This window comes from Megascapheus bottae, chromosome 18, assembly GCF_031878675.1.
Source record: "Megascapheus bottae isolate mThoBot1 chromosome 18, mThoBot2.hap1, whole genome shotgun sequence".
Taxonomy (NCBI): domain Eukaryota; kingdom Metazoa; phylum Chordata; class Mammalia; order Rodentia; family Geomyidae; genus Megascapheus; species Megascapheus bottae.
In genome coordinates, this window is record NC_143526.1 from 16024967 (window position 1) to 16031391 (window position 6425).

Genomic DNA, 6425 nt, shown 5'->3' on the forward strand with positions numbered 1-6425 from the left:
ACAACAGGCTTATCTGGCAGGGCCAACTTCTTCTGGGCTCATTGTGGGGCAAAACAAACAAACCTGAAGGCAGCTGCTGCCTTAGCAGTTTGCTTCCCAGCTGAATCAAGAAAGCAGAGCTGACCAGGAATGGTTAGAAGACCCTGCTTCCCACTGACCTCTGAGGAAGAAGATCAAAGTGGGTGGGTAATGGGGTGAATCCCTTCAATTTTATGACAGCAGATCTCAGGACCATCCATTGACTCATTTCAACACTTATTTATCTTGGGCACCAGACAGCTGGTCAGGTTCTAATGTTTAATGGAAATGGGTGAAGATAATAATATAAGGACGTATATTATACAGCCTATTAGAAGGTGGTAAGTAGTATGGAGAAAAAATTAAAATATAGTTGGGAGAGTTGATAAGGATGGCATTGTGATGGAAGGCTTTGATGAGAACATGGAGGCAAAACTGTGGAGCAGATGAGAGATGAGAAGAAACCAGGGAAGGGTGCTCAGGCCATAGGGCAACTGGGAAAGAGGCCTGTCAGTCTTCCTGCCAGGAATGGGTGTTTAAGGACGAAGGCCCATCTGGCTACAGCAGAGAGCTGGTGGAGCAGAGAAAAGAGGTAACGAGAAAGGAGAAAAGCCCAGCTGGTGCAGGGCCTCCCCGGCTATCATCAGGAACCTCATTTGGTTCAGAGTAAGATGGAGAGGAATGCCATCTAATTCACTTTAGACCCAAGTCCAGCTGGTTGGTCAAACTTTCTCAAAAGACAGTGGCAATAAAAATAAAACATATGGAAAAGGCTGAAGAGATAGAAAACTGAGAATTTGTTCCTTCATTCCGTAAATGGATTACTGCTCATAGACGCTTGGTATATTGTGGTTAAAAACTGAACAGCAGAAACGGAGGGCACAATGCCACACATTCTGCACAGGAATCAGTAGTTATTCTGCTGTAACTTTTCAGCCCTAGGTTCTGCACACAGAGATTCAATCAATTGTGGATTATAACTAGTTTTTTTTTTTTTTTTTGTGGGTCATGGGGCTTGAACTCTGGGCCTGGGAGCTATACTTGAGCTCTTCAGCTCAAGGCTACCACCCTACCCCTGGATCCACAGCACTGCTTCCCATTTTCTAGTGATCAACTGAAGATATGAGTCTCACGTTCTTTAGTGTCCAGGCTAGCTTTGAACTGAGATCCTCAGATCTCAGCCTCCTGAGTAGCTAGGATTACAGACGGGAGCCACCGTGCCCGGCTCATAACTAGTTTTTTAAAAACTAGACATCCACCGAACATGTATGGGCTTTGGTATTTTTTGGTCAAGGCAGTAAAACAACTATCTCCATTGCATTTACATTGTAGGAGGTATTCTGAGTAATCTAGAAACCACCAGAAGTATACAGGAGGTTGGTTGTATGCAGATACGACGCTATTCTATACTTCTGCTCAGAAAGCAAAGCTCCTCATACAAGACTAGTACAGATGAAGGGTCTGTGCTGCACACATCATTCATTGTCCTACGCCCTCAGTCTGTCTCTTCTCCAGAGCTCCAATTATTAGTGTTCCACAATGGAATGCCTGAGGTTATTTTTGACTCAAGAAATACTACTAAAAGTCAATCCAAATGATAGCATATTATATAAATGAGAATAATGAAAGTACCTTTTAATCCCACCATTACTGTTGATGATTCATTGTGTCTCTGCTTTTTGCTATTCATGTATCAGAGGATAGGTAAGATACTCTAAAATGGGCCTTCTTAACTTTAATCTACCTTATTATCTGTCTATCTATCTTGTTTATATAAAGTAATCCTTCTCTCTCTAAAATCTACCCACGGTTCTACCCAGTTACTTCACACTCTCTTCATTGCTTATTCTTCTTTGGCACTTTGATTTGAATCCAAAACCTTGCACTGGGCTGCACAGCTGTTTGAGGCATACCTTCAGACCGTTTTGCTCTGGTTATTTTGAGATGGGGTCTTGCTTCCTGCCCAGGTGTGCACCTGGGCTGAAGTCCGTCTATTTTACATTTCCCACTCAAGTTGAGATGACAGGTGAGCAACCACCACACCCAGCTTCTTACACTGGTATGTACTGCCCTGCCCAGGATGGCCTGGAGATTATGATCCCTTCAATCTCAGTCTCCCTAGTAGTTAGGATAACAGGCACGAGCCATCATGCCTGGCTCCAGTCTCCATTTTTTGTTCGTAGCCTGCTAGCTTGCTTTTCATTCCATCAGGGAACCAGAAACCAGAGAAATTCTATGATCTTGGAGCATAGCGACAGCTTCCCTGCACCAGGGCTTCTGCTCTGCTTTTCCTCCTGTGGTGCGCTGTGTGTACTCTCAGAGCCGAGGCCAGTCCTCCTCCTGTGTCCAGGACTGCTTCCTGCTTGTGGACACAGAGCCTGCAGTACTTCCCTCTCTTACATACTGCCCGTTGTCTTCCATTCTTTGGAGAGCACCTGCTTTTCCTTGGCTTTGAGGAGCTTATGCCCTGGTGGTGGGGACAGTGCCAACTCACGGCTGGCTACTCCACTCTCCATCACTGCTCTTTCCAGAGTGCCCAGTCCTTTCCTTCTCACACTCCTCAGGGACTTCACTTTCACCTTCACTATTCACCTTCAGGATAGATCCAGAGCCTGGAAACTTCTCGCCAGTCTTTTGCTCCCATCCTGGCCCAACCACCATCATCTTTCACCGAGTTACTGTGGTTACCTCCTGAGTGGTCTGTCAATTCCCTTCTGTGCCCTTCTAGACAATTTTTGTTGTTGCTGTTGTGGGTTATGGGGTTGGACTCTGGGCCTGGGTGCTTGAGCTCTTCAGCTCAAGGCTACTGCCCTACCCCTGGAGCCACGGCCCCACTTCCCATTTTCTAGAGGTTAATTGGAGATAAGAATCTCACATTTCTTTAGTGCCTGGGCTGGCTTTGAACCATGATCCTCAGATCTCAGCCTCCTGAATAGCTAGGATTACAGGTGTGAGCCACCATGCCCGGCGCTTCTAGACATCTTAATGCCAGAAAGATCCTTCTAGAATACATGTCTGATCTTGTGGGCCTCCATGGATTTACATCTTAATCTGAGTGAAAGACAAAGTCCTGTCAGTGGCATACCAGACCTCACACCCATCTGGTTCTCTTCCTTGCTCTTTACATACCCCAGTCTCATCTGACAGTTCCTTCTGCCAGGAATGGCGAAGTCTCTGGTTCTTAGTCTCATCTTTTTGAATGAAACCTTCCTTGACCACCCTTACTCTCTTAACCTCACCTTGCTCTCTTTTCTTCACAGCACCCACTATGCAACTAATGTTCTATTAGGCTGAACTGTATTATTTTGTTTAGATTTGGCTAGTTTTGATCTTCAGAATGGCATTTCATATAATTCAAATGAATGCATATTGTACTTAACAAGTGTCTTCTGCCTCTTCCCATTGGGATGTCTATTTCAGAGGAATTTGGACTTTGTCCTATTCCTCTGCTGTTGCCTAGACTGTGCTAACACTCTATGCTTAGTAAATGTAAGCTGCTATCTCACCATCACAAGCTTCTTCCTGGGACTGTTCAACCCATCTTCCTCCTCCCTTCTACTGCCTCTCTGAACCTAGAATATCTCTAGATCTTCTAAGAGTGAGACAATCCCGTGTGTGTTTACTCTCTCCTTCGTGACTCCTTTTTTCTGCTTCATCTTTTCCTACCCTCTTTTTCCCATCAACCAATTCAACCCTGGCCTTTTTTTTATATATATATATATATATACTGAGCTTACATGCCACCTTCTCTGAGGATTCTTCCTTGAACACTTTAGGCCTTACCCACTCTACTCATTTTAGTATTTCAGTTTCTAGAGCCACTGAGAGAATTCAGCTCTTCCCTGAAATCTTAACATTTGAAGTATTACAATTTTTGTCAGGCTTCTGGACAGAGAAGATAACTTTCTGCAGGCCTTAAAACTGACGGCAAAGTGTGTATTCTGTTCTCAAAGTCAGGCCTGTCATAGTCCATAACCCACCTGAGGAGGAGATGTTGAAACCTGGCTTGCTTCCCACTGAATTCAGGACAGGGGCTGATCCAGCACCAGCTGCAGGTACCCACAGCAATATGCCTTTCTCTGTGAGGTGCATTGCCCTGTAGGGCAGGGTGAGGAGCTGAGCTGTTAACTTCCTGTGTGAGAGCCCTCCACGAAGCATTGATGAGTGGCATGGAGATAGATCTGGGATGGGGATGCTTGCTCTCCACTGGGCTCCCATAATCACCCTGCAGGATGGACTGAGCTAGGCTGTCTAGCGATGTTTATTGGCTGCCTTCTTTTCAAGCTCCTCCCCTACCTGCCTATCCTTCCAATCAACTACTCTCACAAGGACTCTTATCTCAGGGCTCACTTGTGACACATCTCTCAATGTCTGTGCTAGGGCTGCCCCACTTCTAATCACCATCAAGCTGTAACTTCCAGAAGCCAGAGAAACTAGTCCTTTCTTCCCCTCCCCTAGCACCAACAATGCTCGCAGGCCTAAACACTGTAAAATCAAACTCAAATCACTGACTCAAAGATAGCTTCAGACAGCCTTGGCCAACTCTTCTCCCTTGTATACATCTCACTGCTCTTTCTGATGCTGATCAAAACTATATTTGATCAATGTTCTTGGACATCCGTACTTTCTCAAATCATCAACCAGCTACCTTGCCAAATAAAAGAGGCACCATTGTCTGGGAAGAGGAGATGCATGTAAAGCTGCGTGTCCTTTCAGATGCCCTGGGGAGTTGTGACCCTAAAAGGACAGAGTCAAAATCTGAACTCACTCTATGGCCCATCAGTTGCTCTTTTATCCATTAAGGAGTATGAAAATCCGAAGAGTTATAACGTCCACTACTCCATGCTGGCACAGGACCAGGCTGGACTGGATACATTGCTATCTGGGCCATCTTCCAACTCACAGCTGTGAATTCTCTCCCAAGGGTCATGGGAGGACCAAGCCCTTGGGAAGCCAGGGCTCCAAAGACAGCAGTGCCATGTATTTAGTGTTTACAACACCATGTATTTTACATGTACTAATCTAATCCATCTACCTTTCAAGGCAGGGTTTGTTTTTTTTTAGCCTGACAGATGAGAAAACTGAAGATGGATGAGAGTAATTAATCCAGAATGAGGTGCATTGATAGAACCAGTATTTAGATTTGAACCTGAGTCTGGAGATACTTTTCCCTGCCCTGGCCTGAAGGTTTGATTAGACTTATGTGTGGCCAAGGGTAGGTTGGTAGGTTAGCAGCATTTCAAGTTAGAAGGTATTCGATGCTGTCAAAGGGTAAACTGCCCCAACTATCAGAGGCTATAGTGACTCTTTGTTTTAGTTAATACATCTGTGAAGTCAGTTGAATGCTACCTGATGCTGGAAGGGCTCAGTTAAGTGACTTGGCATTAACCAAAGGTCAGGCAGAAAAAAAAAAAAAAAAGGTCAGGCAGGCCTTGGGTCTGTGTAGCAATTTGAGTTCAGGTCATCTGCACCTGAATTCCTTCAGAGGACCAGGCCAAAAGGGCAGTAAGTATTCAAAGGAATGGCTGTTCTCTTAATGCCAACAGAGCAGAGAGAGTGGATAAGGCAAGAGAAAGCTCAGAACTGGTCTGTTGGCATCTCCATATCATTGGCCGAAGCAAGTCATTTGGGCAAATCTAAGTCCAAGACTGGGAATTATTCAACACATCTAATGGGAAGGACTGAAAAATCACATGACTGTAAGAGTGGGAAATGTAGGAAGAATGGAAATTAATAATTTATCAAAGATTTCAGGCCAAAATTTTATCTACGTCGAAGATGTAGGAGCAGGAAAATTTTCGATTGCCTAGGTGAAGACTTTTGGAATCAAGATGTCCTCATAGTTACACCACACAGGGAACAGCTACTCTTTAATATCCATGCTATGGGAAGAATGTGTGTGCTATAGATCTTGATAAATTGAAGGCATTAATACCAGTGAAAAATGAGAAGTATGTGTGTGCAAAGCCAGCCTAACCTGCTAACCTTCGTTTCTTCCACATTATTTTTAAATTTTTAAAAATTAATCTTAAAAAATAATTTTTGTGCATATCTATGGTGCTGAAGATTGAACCAGGGTCTCATGTGTGAAAGGCAAACTATCATGGAGCTAAACCTCTAGTGTTCTGGCTATTAAACTCACAGGAAACTGATTTAGAAAATCATATCTAGCCAGGTGTTTGGCCTACTGGTAGAGTGCTTGCCTAACACGCACGAACACCTGATTTCAATTCCTTGGTACCACATACGTAGAAAAAACTAGAAATAGTATTGTGGCTCAAGTGGTAGAGCTCTAACCTTGAGAAAAACCCAAGGACAGTGCCCAGGCCCTGAGTTCAAGCCCCAGGACTGGCAAATGGAAAAAAAAAAAGGAAAGAAAATCATCATATCTGGTAAAGAAAAAATAA